This window comes from Corapipo altera, unplaced genomic scaffold (assembly GCF_003945725.1).
Source record: "Corapipo altera isolate COAL_440 unplaced genomic scaffold, ASM394572v1 24b, whole genome shotgun sequence".
NCBI lineage: Eukaryota > Metazoa > Chordata > Aves > Passeriformes > Pipridae > Corapipo > Corapipo altera.
In genome coordinates, this window is record NW_020884888.1 from 3,469,407 (window position 1) to 3,482,142 (window position 12,736).

Below are 12,736 nucleotides of genomic sequence, written 5' to 3' on the forward strand. Positions count from 1 at the left end.
CAGAAGCAAGCATGCCATGAAGGTTCTTGTGCTTGGCTACCAAGAGATGCAGAATGAGAAACATTTACACTCTAAAGCAGGGCAGGATCAAGGGCAAAGTGTGACGGCAAATTTGATTTGAGAGACTGGGCCTTGAGGTGTCCTCATATAGTGGGGTTACCAAAATTCATTTCATACATGGACAAGTCTGAAGCTCTATAGAATTCAAGTGATGCATATTCCATTATTCATCTAGGGATCTGAGGCAATAATGTCACCCTTGAGGGTGAAGTTTGCTTTCTGGTAGCATACATCTTATAAATTCAGCCTTTGTGGAAAACATTCAGGTAAGATTTATGTAGTCTCTGGACATGCAGTTAAGACTTCCAAAGTAGCACTCTCAGTCACTTAGTAAACATTTATTCTTAGATTTACTGCACAGTGACCTCTCCCCTTTACAACTATGCTAAGAATGTCATATTCTGTGTGCATTCATTTGTGACTGGAGACACAAGATGCCTTTCTAAGATGATTATAATACTATAATAATCTGCCTGTAAAACAGTAGAATACTAGGCAACAATGTTTAAAGTTTCGTTTTCCTCATTCACATAACCAGTTAGACCATTGAACCAACTATGAAACTACACCCTGTTGGTTCATCTGCAGTAATAAATGTGGACTTCTGGACATAAAAATAAATGCCTGCTGTTCAAAGGAGCAGTGTGCAAGCCCTGACTAATTGGTAACATGTTGCCTTTAAGCCCTCCTAGCACTGCTTGTGGCAATAAGAAACATAAAAGTTAAGAAGGAGGTTAACAGAAAGAACAAAGAAATAAATATTTGTCCAAAGATTATTACTCAGTTTTGTTGTCTTCTGTTTCAATGATTTAAATTAAAAAATCCCAAACAAAAAATAAACAAACAAAACCCAAAACAAATCACAAAAACAAACAAAAACCTCCAAAACAAAACCAAAAAAGCCCAAACATACCTACATACCATTTTTTTTTAGGGCATAGTAATTTGCAGAATCCTACATCTCTTTTTGTGGTCTAACCACTGTACAGTGAATAAAAGACAAGTCATGCTGGTGCAAGCACATTTGTTATGAGGGAAGATTTGTTTTATAATTTAGGATATGCCTCCTGCAACTTTGTGTACAGTCTATTTATAGGGTGACTATATGATAATTATAGTTGCAAAAGCAGTAGCTTGAGGTCTTGATGAATAAAGGTGAATAGTCAGGCAGTGAAACTCAGACCCTCACGGTTGCATCTCTCTGCCTTTTGCTCTAACAAAGGAAAAAGAAAAGAAACCATCTTCTGCATTTTGTTGCTTCTTCCCAAGCTAAGGATTTTAAGAGGAAAAAAAGCTAAGGATTTGGGAGGAATTTATCCTGTCCTAGGAAGGATGGGATTTTATAACATTGTCAGACAGACTTTCAAAAGCAAGGACAAAATCACATTGGTCACAAGATTTTCACACTGACAACTCAAAGAACTCATTATCAACATTAATGTTAATGTCATTAATCATAATTAGATATGGCAACCGCAAGATTACTCAATTTTAATAGCTAAGAAGACACAAGAATTTGAAAAGACTGAATGAAATTTACTAGGTAAGAATTGTTTCTTAAACTTCTGTCTCTACAGCCAAATTTTTTCCAGGTTGGTCTGATTATGGTCCCTAATCTGTAATTCTGACCTCCTGTATCCAGATTCACAAATATCATACAGGATTTATCTATCAGAGTAAATTATTGGTTCTGGTCCTTCCAGATTTGAAAATCATATTTTTTTTCAACTTCTCACACATAAGCAGAATAACGCAAAACAGGTGAAGGGCAAAAACAACTGGAGAACAGAAAGTTACGGGAAGAAAATTTCAAAGCAGGCTGCTTACATAGCACCCATTTATGCATATCAAACATATTTCTGAATGAGAATTAATCCTCAAGTAATGTAAGAGAATGCAACTACTTTTTTCTGAAACGTGCCAGTGCCCCATCAGCAATGGGCTGTGCCATAAAAAAGACTGAAGACAGTTTCAGATAATTCTAAATAGATATCTGTGTATGTATACACATATAGGTAGGTACGCAACTTTATTATTTAATTTTCATATTGTTAATAAGAACTAAACATCATCTCTATTGCTTGCTCAGTAACTCTGCTTTTCTCAGCAGCATTCAGAGCCTTCAAAACAGAAAGGAGTTAAAATTTGCTTCCCAAACAAATCTTTGGATTGACTGATTGTTTAGATTAAACAAGAGACAGGAGGAAAATTATCTTTTTAGCATGAGTATGTTTTTATAGTGAAAAGCGCCATTATTAGCAAGGTTGTATGTCTATGCCACTTTCCCAGAACTGATCTTTTTCTTGCAGCTATAGATACTCTCAGACAGAATAGTGGATTCAGTCTGGGAGTTTGTTTGGAATCATTGAATGGCTTGTGTTGGAATATATCTTAAATATCATTGAGTTCCAACCTCTCTGCCATGAGTAGGGACACCTTCCATTAGACCAGGTTGCTCAGAGCCCCATCTAACCTGGCCTTGAACACTTGCAGGGCGGAGCAGCCCCAGCTTCTCTGGGCAACCTATTCAAGTGCCTCACCAACCTTGCAGTAAAGAACTTATTCCTAATAGTAAATCTAAACCTACTGTCTTTCAGTTAGCCATTACCTCTTGTCCCCCCAAGACCCCCTAAAAAGTCCCTCTCCAGCTTTCTTCTGGATCCCCTTTAGGTACTGGAAGGCTGTTTTAAGTTTTCCCCAGAGCATTCCCTTCTCCAGGTTGAATAACCCCAGCTCTCTGAGCCTGTCATCACCGGAGATGTGATCATCACAGTGATCATCTTCGTGGCCTTCACTGGACAAATGCAAAAAAGCATCCAGCTTTTGATTTGTAATTGTAGAATATTTCAGACTTTTAGACTGTCATCACTCTTCTAAAAGCTTTTATTTTCAAAAGGGTTATGATGAAGAACTTTCTTGTTCTTTTCTATAGAAAAAAATTAACACTGTATTTATGTCAAGATAATAGTGTTTAATAAAGAATATAAAGTTGAAGCTCCCAAGCACTTTACTGAATACTTTAGACTGTGGTGACCTGTCACTCCCATATCCCGTGTATTCCTATTCCCTTATCTGAATACTGAAGGACTTTAACAAACCTTTCAGAAGCTGTGCCACTAATCTTTTTACTTTCAGAAAGCAAACTGACATAATGAATCCATATGAATACATATTGTGCCCTCACAGTAGCTTAATTATAAGTAATCATAGAAGTTTCCTAGTTTAGTTTGTATCATAACACAAACAAAGCTCATACTGGTCATACTGTCAATCTTGCTGTAGTTTATTAATTAGCTTGAGATAGGTTGTCTATCAGATAACAAAGTCTAATGGACTTCTTTTGCAAGATAAAGGAAGATGAGAACTACTCTTTACTGGTGAAATGCTTTCCTTTACTCTGAGAATTAGGAGCAGAATGTGTCATAGCTTAACACAGAGTTCAGAAATCTCAAGCTACTCATCTCCTAAATATGAATGAAACCAAGGCAAGACAAAAAATCAAAGTAAATCAGGATTTGCAATTACAGTTTGGAATTAAAACACAGAGAGCCAAGAAGAGATTCTGAAAGACTGTAAAGGTGCAATTGTGGAACTCCTTTTCAGTACAAAAATAAGTTTACACTCGGTTACTTCTATTGCTGTAAATTTTAAATGTGATGAGAAGGAAAGGGAAATAAAATTATAAGTCAATGCTTAAAAGTTGTGAGATATGTTCCTCTTCTCAGTGTAATCCTAGGGCCAAACAAAGCATCTTACTCCAAATACAAAAATGGTTTCAGTCACAATTTCATATGCATTTATTAGTGGTTTTCCAACGGAGTCTGGAGGTTCTTAAGCTACACTGATCATACTTGTTTTCTCTGACACTGAAATTCTGGTTTTGCTATGTATGATAACTCAGGCTATACGAAATAAATGTGTTCCCGAGACAATTCGTGTTTAGCTAAAGCATAACTATCCCTCGTTCAATTGACCTTATTTTTCTCCAACTGTGTTAAAACTTAACTGATGCGTGGAGAAAGCATATAGCAAGACCTACAAGTCCCCAGGAACTGTTCTAGAGGTATCAAGTACTGAAAATACAAAAAATTAAAAGAGATGCCATACAGATTTCAATATTAGATGAATCATACATCAAGAACACCACTGCATTTGAGAATCATGCCCTTAGAACAGCTTCTATTATATGAGGATTTGTACTTTGGAGTTTCCTTTTCTGTAAACATATCAGCATTTTGTTACTTCTTCAATGGAACATGATTAACCTTTTTCTGGTTTTAAAGGACAATAAATATTTTATTTCATTTTCAAAGTTATATAAAGATAGTCTTTCTTTTTCCAAGCACTTGGTGTATGAGTTTGTTCTTAAATCTATGCCCAGGAGTTGCTGTTGCTGAATTTGTATGAATTATGCTATTCCTCTAAATAAGTAATTAAGTAGCTGCTGCCAAACAGCATTCAGGAGAAAGCAGGTTAATTTACCACATGAAAATGCTTTCCTTGTTCTGTAATAGAACAGTACTTTGAAGAAAAACATTCAAATAAGAAAGAACAAAATGAAGGAGTGAATTTAGGGCTGTGGGAGTAGTATTGTGACACAACAAAATTTACCGTATCAATTTTGACTTAGTTGTATTTGCCTTTTACTGCGGAAAGGTTTGTGTGCTCCAAAGACAGCTGTAGTTATGGCAGAGAGTGCCACTCTATATAAGGTCACTAAAGCCAGGCTGGGCAAAAGGACTGGATAGAAAGCAACCACAGGGCTTTTCAAGAAGGCTGTTGAGGAACAGGGCAGTAAGCTGGTCCTGTAGAACACACTCAATGCCAGCTTTCAGAAACAAATTAAAGTAGCCACTCTGACAAACAGCATACCAAAATAATCAATTCTAGCTTTACAGAAGTTATAGGTATGATGAAAATAAACATAAGGACCATGTTTGGGGAATTGGTGGTAAAAGAAGGTTGAAACCAACTTTTCTAGACTATTTGAAATGTTGCAACAATCAGAGAAATACAACACTGTAGTCTGAACATTTTGAAATAAATAAATAGATTGCCAAAAATCAACAAAAAAGTGATAAAGTGACTTTCAGTGAAATAAGATAGCTTTAATCAATACAACCTTTAAAGCAGAAAAATCATATACAGATGAGCAACCAATTAGCATCTGATTTCCCTGAGCTAGCTTTCAAATGAGAGTCATAGAAATGAGATTTGTAGAAAGTCAGGCACAGGGCAAAATGCAAGGGGTAGCTCAAAATTCAATGCTGTTAGTGCTGAAAAACTATAAAAATGTTCCCACTAAACAATAGGAGAATTCTAGACATGTTTGTGGGTCACAGAGTAATGAAAGCAATGGAATTAATGAACCAAGGGTGATTCTTTGGTCTGGCAGAACCGTGAATAACTCAAATATTATCATTAGTGGGTTATTAGTGTCACACAGCTATATCCCCACAAATCCCAGAGAAAGTCAAGTGAAAACATGATGACCAGCTATGGAGTAGAACGAAATCTGGCAGCACTACTGTCCAGTGGGTTAGACCATAAAAACCCCAGACATCTGACAAGGTATTAGAAAAAGTGCCACAAAATCTTGAATCTGAAAAAGAAATTAGTGTATATCCCAGTCATCATCATTCCGCATAGAAAGGATGCTGAACTACAAGTGATTTTACAAAGAAGCAAATCTTAAATCTCCCTATTGTATCAGGATAGGGAAGAGGAGAGAAGGAAGACATGGCAATCAAAACTGCCCATCTATCTCCCCTCCCAGAACCATATCCAGAAAAATCACCAGCAAATAGCAATAAACGAGCCTGAGGGGACGTGAAGGGATACCTTCGAAGCAGTCAAGGAAGCAGTAGCAATAGCTGCAAGGTGCAGTACTGAAACATTTTGGTGAGCAAGATTCTACCTGGCAAGTCTACCCTAGCTGAAGGGCTGCAAAAGTCACATGAGAAAAGACTTCAACCCTCTTTTATAGAAATGAACAAAATAAGAAAAACAAAAGACCAGCTGAAAAAAACCTCAACAATGCAAGCAGTGAGACAGAATAAAAGTTATACAGAGGAAAAAAAAAGAAAACCAAAAATCCAAGCACACAGCCATCATTTATGCTGATAATAAATTAACCTGGATATTTTCAACACTTTATCAATAAAGTGAGTTAGCATTAAAACACGAGGCTTTGTATTTGAAAAAAAATATCAATGCTTGTATACTGCATTATGGGTTGAGGGTTTTAATGTATTTTATTTTTGTTCAAGAAGCCATTCAGGTTCGTGGGAGGAGTTCATGAAGGAGAGGGAATATCTAATTCATTCAGAATTAAATGTTTTCCCAAACACAAATTATAAAACATGCAACGTAACACCCTTGCCTTTTAAGTGTGTGTCTGTTTCCCTAGACCACAACTCACATTCATTTTATATTATTGATCCAACATTAAACAAAAGTGATTGAATTATTATGTACAAACAGCTAAGTTCCTGACATAACATGTAGAATAGTCAGAATAAATAGTCAGAATAGTTAGAATAAATATATAGTTTCAGTCTTCAACTGCTTTGACTTAACTCTAGAGCTGTATTAAAATATCTTTACTCATGCTTTATGTAATGAACTGAACTTTAGACATTAGATCAAAGGCAAAAACTAGACTATATATTGCAGTTTTGCTGTTTTCTCCAGAACAAACAATATGAAAAAGGACAGCTAATCATATTTAAAGAAAAGTGAACACTGGATAGAAGTTAATTTCAAACTGATGGAAAGAAAGGTTAAGCCATAGAAATCAATGCCATAAATTTAAACAGAAGGCAAAAAGAAGAGAAAAAAATGTCCTACTAACTCTTGCAGGGTATCTGAAATTTGGGATGTACACTTCTTGCCACAACTCAGCCTAGAAATTTTCTGAAATTTTCAATTTAAACCTCGTGGACCAAATTTCTACCATTAACAACAATGCAATGCTAATATCTCCTCTGGGGTACAACTGCAATAATGCACTGGGAATCAGGATCAGTGCTTTTAATCACTGCAAAAGAACTTTTTGCACTGAAGTTATTCTTCCACCCTAGGCCAGTCTCCCCTGCTGCACTGCCACATTCATTTCTCTAAGTTTAAGGGTTAACATACAACTACTTCCAAGTGTGCTTTATCTTGTGCATGTGTGCATCTGTCCACACACTGAGACACACAATCTGATTAGGAAGTATGGTACTGATGATCTGTTTCAACTCCCCATGCTTCTGCTCCTCCTGTCCATCAATAACAGCAGGGCTCCTGCTGGCAGCTTGTATCAAGGGGAGGATTTGCAGAACTAAAAGGTCTGTCTCCCTCCAAGTTCACCAGAGCTTCTCTCAAATGAGAGGTAACTTCACGTGAAACTCCGCCTGAAGGTCAGACCTACTGTGTTTTCTTCCTGTTCAGGAGCTCCCTGGCATTCCTACGGCGAAGTGAGCAAAACTTCCTTATGTGGTCAGCTAACTCCCAAAAGTAGGACCGGAATGTCATCAGGTTTGCACCTTATTTAATAAAACCTCAAGAGCTGTTTTCCCTCACACACTTTGCCTATTAAAAGCACAACACAAATACAGAAAGTCTATAAAATCCCTCCAATCCCAAAAGAAAAAATAGGAAAGCAAAGGGAAAAAAAAGAGAGGGGAAAAAAAGAAGAGATCACAATGGTGATTTGTGGGCCAAGAAGCCAAAGACTCTAGTTTTGTGGTGCATTGGGTCATATTCTGGTGGGAAAAAGGCCTGTTCAAGTGGGACTGCCTGCATTACATAGACAGCAGTTGCTAATCTTTTTAGCCAAAAACTAGTTTAAATGGCCTTTTCATTACTCAAACTAATAATACATGGAAATTGTGCAATGAAGGAAAAGTAGCACAAACTCATTCTACTGGAACAAGTGAGACAAGGAATGTTTTAAAAAAAAAAGAAAAACTCTGCAATGAATTGCATTACTTCAGTGTTAAACCCCACCATTTATAACCTGCATATAGATATGAAATCCTGTAAACATTAGAAGAATTTTGTTGAGTAAGAGGGACACCTAATAAAGCCTCGTTTCCTACAGATACATGTGTCTTAGGTTTCTACAAACACATACCTCAGCTTGTACTCGATATCCTTCTGGGTTTCACCCTTCCTCTGTGTTCCCCTAAATTTTTCTGATGCTTTTTTAACAATCCTCTCAACGCAGTCAATTCGCTTTCCATAAACAGCCTCTGAACATGAAGCACCACACTGCATGGTTGGCCCAAAGTTCTCTGTGATCATGCTGCAGCCTTTCCTTCATTCATCTGGATCCCTCTCCTCAGCAGCTCATTTTCACAGAAATGTATAGAAGTTAATAATCTTTGGAAAATCCTTTGTTAAAATTTGGTTCCAATTGGCCAGTGGTCAGAAATTATTAGGAGGAACTTACAATGCAATCACATCAGCCTTGTTTCAGAAGGAAACCAAAGGCAAGAAACATCACTGATTTTCTCAAACACCAGTAGCCTTTTCACTGATTCAGAGATGGGATCTTGAATACCTATGGGTATTCTCTGGGACAACAAAACAAATCTTAGGGTAGGCTCTTTAATATTCAATTACATGAGCTGGAGAACTAAAGGAGTTTTCCCTTTCTAACATCCCTTTTTAACACATGGAACTTGCCCTATGTTAATATGCCCAAAAGTAATACATCATGATTAGGGTACCTATAATTTTGTTAGAAAACTTTCCAACATGAGGTGTTGAATCCAAAATAAGGTTAGTGAGTTTTGAATGTCATTACGATCTAATCACTGGATTGCCTGAAGCAGTTACTTGCCTAGAAGCTGGCAGTTATGACTAGATTACATAAAATATGCAGAAACAGAGGATATTCCAAAGAAGCACAAATATTTATACTTTGTTTCTAGCAGAGGCTTATTTCCAGAGTCAAATGAAATTGTAAATGAAGCAGGTTGTACGAGAATGTAAATGGCACAACAAAAGAAAATGACAAATCTCCAAAAATGGAGAAAGAGTTCAGCAGATTAAGAGAGATGACTGTTGTGGCCAAAATCCTCATCCGGATTAAATGTTTCTGTTAATATGACAATGAGAGAAAGTGAGAGACGACAATGAAAACAGAAGAAACAGCAATATAAAAATATATAAATTAGATGCTTTTGCCACTGTAAGAAATTCACATGGAGATGTAAACAGATGTAACCCTGAAATAAAAGAGAAAGACTGAATTGCTAACTATTTCCTCTGTTTTGCACTACTTGGATACTAGGAGGAATGCTTCAGTATAAAAATTCAAAACAAATAACTTGTCTTCTGCAAGATGTAGATACTATTCATTATTCTTTCTCACTTTTTTAATTGCCTTTAACACACATTGAAAGGCAATGAGGATAAGATTAATCTGGAAGAATCTGACATTGAAATATTCACCCTACAGCACAGCAGCTACCCAGTATTATACCTTTGTGACTTTAGGGCCCACTGTCAAAGGCACAGAATATTAACAACACTTTTAAACTGAAATACGAAGGGTTCAAACTGATTTCACACCACAGACTGGAGATCAAAGATGCACATGCATCTTCCAGCCTGTGCTCAGACTGTCACTCAACAAAGTAAGGACTGTTGGCACACAGAGATTACCCACTGAGAAGCTTTTCATTTGAGAGGCTAAGGAATGAGTGTCTGCATATGTCCTACTAAGAACGTGTGTTCAAAAAATATTTTCCAAGTTGTGTCACCTAGCATACCTCAATGAAAGTCCTTCAGGACGACATAAATCTTTGCAGACTAAAACAACTTGCTCTTTTCACAGATATAAAATGGTCCATTAAAATATGATTAATTTTGTTACAGTAAGAGATAATTAAATCAGCCAGCAGTTGAAGACAGCTAATTGAGAACACAAACTCCCTTTCTGTTGCTGATCATAACTAAACCAGAATTTGTCAAGATGCAGAAAGAAAAGTACTCTGTTTTGATGCAGCATGGAAATAAGGTAAGTCACCTTCAGACTGACACTCTTCCAAACCTCTGATAGTCTTGCGTATTTCACCTTGTTGCAGGCCATCAGTGACCTGATTTAACCAGTTAAGTAAAACAGACTATCATTATCAACAGCATACAGTAAGGATAGATGGAAGCTGCTTTGCAAAAATCTGTTTCCTTCCCCTCCCCCATCACTACAATAGTTGCCTGAGTAGCAAATGCAACACAATCATTTCCAGTACATTTATACTCTTGGGGTTTTGGCAACTTTATACTGTAGAGAATGAAGAAGAGGCAGAACAGAGAAATTTATCCAAACAGAGGAAAAGCAGTCACCCAGAGACTTGAAATTCAGGGCTAAAAAGCTTTCAAAAAAGTTTGGGGTTTTTTGCAGTCAGCAGGTCTCATATTTTATTTGCCCGGGGAAGTAATTTTTTCAGTTATTATTCTTCTTTTCTTCTCTATTCTCCCAAGGACTATCAGTATCATCCTGCATTTCCCTTGCATGGAAGGCAGTCATCATTTTGCTCAACCTCATGACACCTGTGTAAATCAAATCAAATGTTCCTGCTAGGGTTAAGAGCTTTGTTTTCCTGACTGCAGGCACACAGACAAAGTGATGGGGACATTCGAATGCAAATAGCCTACTCAATAATACAATGTCAGGTTCTTTTTTGTCTGTATGTTGTTCTCTCTCTTCTTGACTTGAAATGATTTTATCATAATTTCATATAACTATTTGTGTGAGTTTGCTGTGATTCCTTGAGGTGAAGTTTCAAGTTTTGAGGGTGGGCAATCTTGTATTTTATCAGGCTGAATATTGCTCCACTTCTGAGAACTACAGATTTCTATCTTTTCCTTCTATTGAAGTTATACTTTTAATCAGAGACACTTATGTCAGCATATCCTAAGGAGTCAAAAGATTTGTACTGTTCTCCCCACTATCTTATACATGCTACATCTGCTGATTTGCAGATACACAAACCCTCGTCACCATGACATAACACTTTCACAAGCAGTATTTAGACTGTTGCTGCTATACCATCCACTAAGCCTTGCCACACTTCCCAGTCATGCTGCTATTTGTGTTTTTTTCATCATCCAGTCAATCAATATGTAAAAACCTGACACAAAGTGCAGTTTTGCCATGTGAGGATTTATCTAGTGCCCACAGGATACTAAACCCAAGAAGTAAAGAATCCCTTTGATGGACTGATATCATAAATAAAGTTTAAGACATAGTCATAATCATAATGGCTAAATACAAATAAATGCTCTCTGGCAGCAATGCATCATATCATTCTATATTTTAACACATATATTGACAAGTTCAGACATTTAAAAGCTTTCTAATCAGCCTTCCTTCTTGTCTGAGCAACTTCATGAACAAATTGATTTTCAGATTTTACCAGGTAGAACTTGAATGCAAATGAAAAGATTTTTAGCACAATGAAATCCAGCTATTTAAAACATCCTACATCATATGGAAGTTCCATGTGACAACTTAAAAAGAAACGAGTTCCAGCCACATACTTCATTATAGGTCATGAACTAGGCCATTTTCAAGAGAAAGTGTTAAAGGATAGTGTCAGGTTTTCTGTTTTTTCTCCATTCTCCCCAGAGACACACTATTATTTTGTTTCCACAGTAGAACCGATGTTTTTCACATCAGAAAAAAAATCCTGAAGCATCAGAAAAAAAGATCTGATCTGACAAGCATTGCAAACTCAGTTAACAAGCTACTTTAATTATCCTCCTAAGATTTTCCCATTTGTACTCTGATCATCATCTTCTTCACAAACTTAATTATGCCTCATTTGTTCTTTCTGCACTACTCTCAGTAAGTATTCCAGGTGGAAAAGAGGAGCCTGTTTGTAACTGTAACCTCAGGTAATTTTTATATATTATTATTTTTTTTATTTTGTTATAGAATAATTTGGGGGTTTTTTAATAAAAAAGTATACAAACTTATCTTTGGGCAATATGAATATTGAGTAGAAAGCCACGGTATTTCCACATGAGAAAAGCAAAACTGGATGGTTATGTGAACAGCCATCAGTCCAAAAATTAACACTAGACAGATGATTGAATAAATGAAAATCATGCTGTTATCATCTGCATTTTAAAGATTAGTATTAATAAATTCTGATTCCTCAGCAGAGGGAACCTTTCCACAAACTTGACCTTTGAGAAAGTCAGGAAGAAGAACAGCTGGGAATAAATGTGCTTTGTGAGCTACATACTGAGACATGAACTCAGTTACTACTTAGAATTTATGTACTTCCAACAGTTTTAAAGTCAATAGGAATTACTGGATTATAACTGAGTAGAGGCAGAGTAAATACCCAGAAGTACCATAATTTGAGGCCTGAGGAGCTGTTTCATGTTTTCAAAAGTCCTAGATCCACCCGCCTACCATGATTGAACTTGATTTCATTTATGTTGCTTTTTGAGATACATTAATTTTATTTAATTAACCTACTGAGACATGTGACTGCTGCCCCATACTCACATGCATTTTGAGTACAATGCCAAGCCTTAAAAATCCAGTACTATATAGAAGTAACTGTTCTTCTTTACACGTAATTCCATTGGCCTTCGGAACTGAGACATACTAATTACACAAAATGAGAAGCTAGAAAAACATCAAACCTAAGTTTCTATATTTCAAAAA

At 36.5% G+C, this 12,736-nt stretch overlaps 1 protein-coding gene across 2 annotated transcripts in view; it reads right to left on the reverse strand.

Moving 5' to 3' along the window:
- The window catches only part of GABBR2 (gamma-aminobutyric acid type B receptor subunit 2), a 476,962-nt gene that overhangs the window by 358,039 nt on the left and 106,187 nt on the right, over positions 1–12,736 (reverse strand). The window lies entirely within an intron of this gene.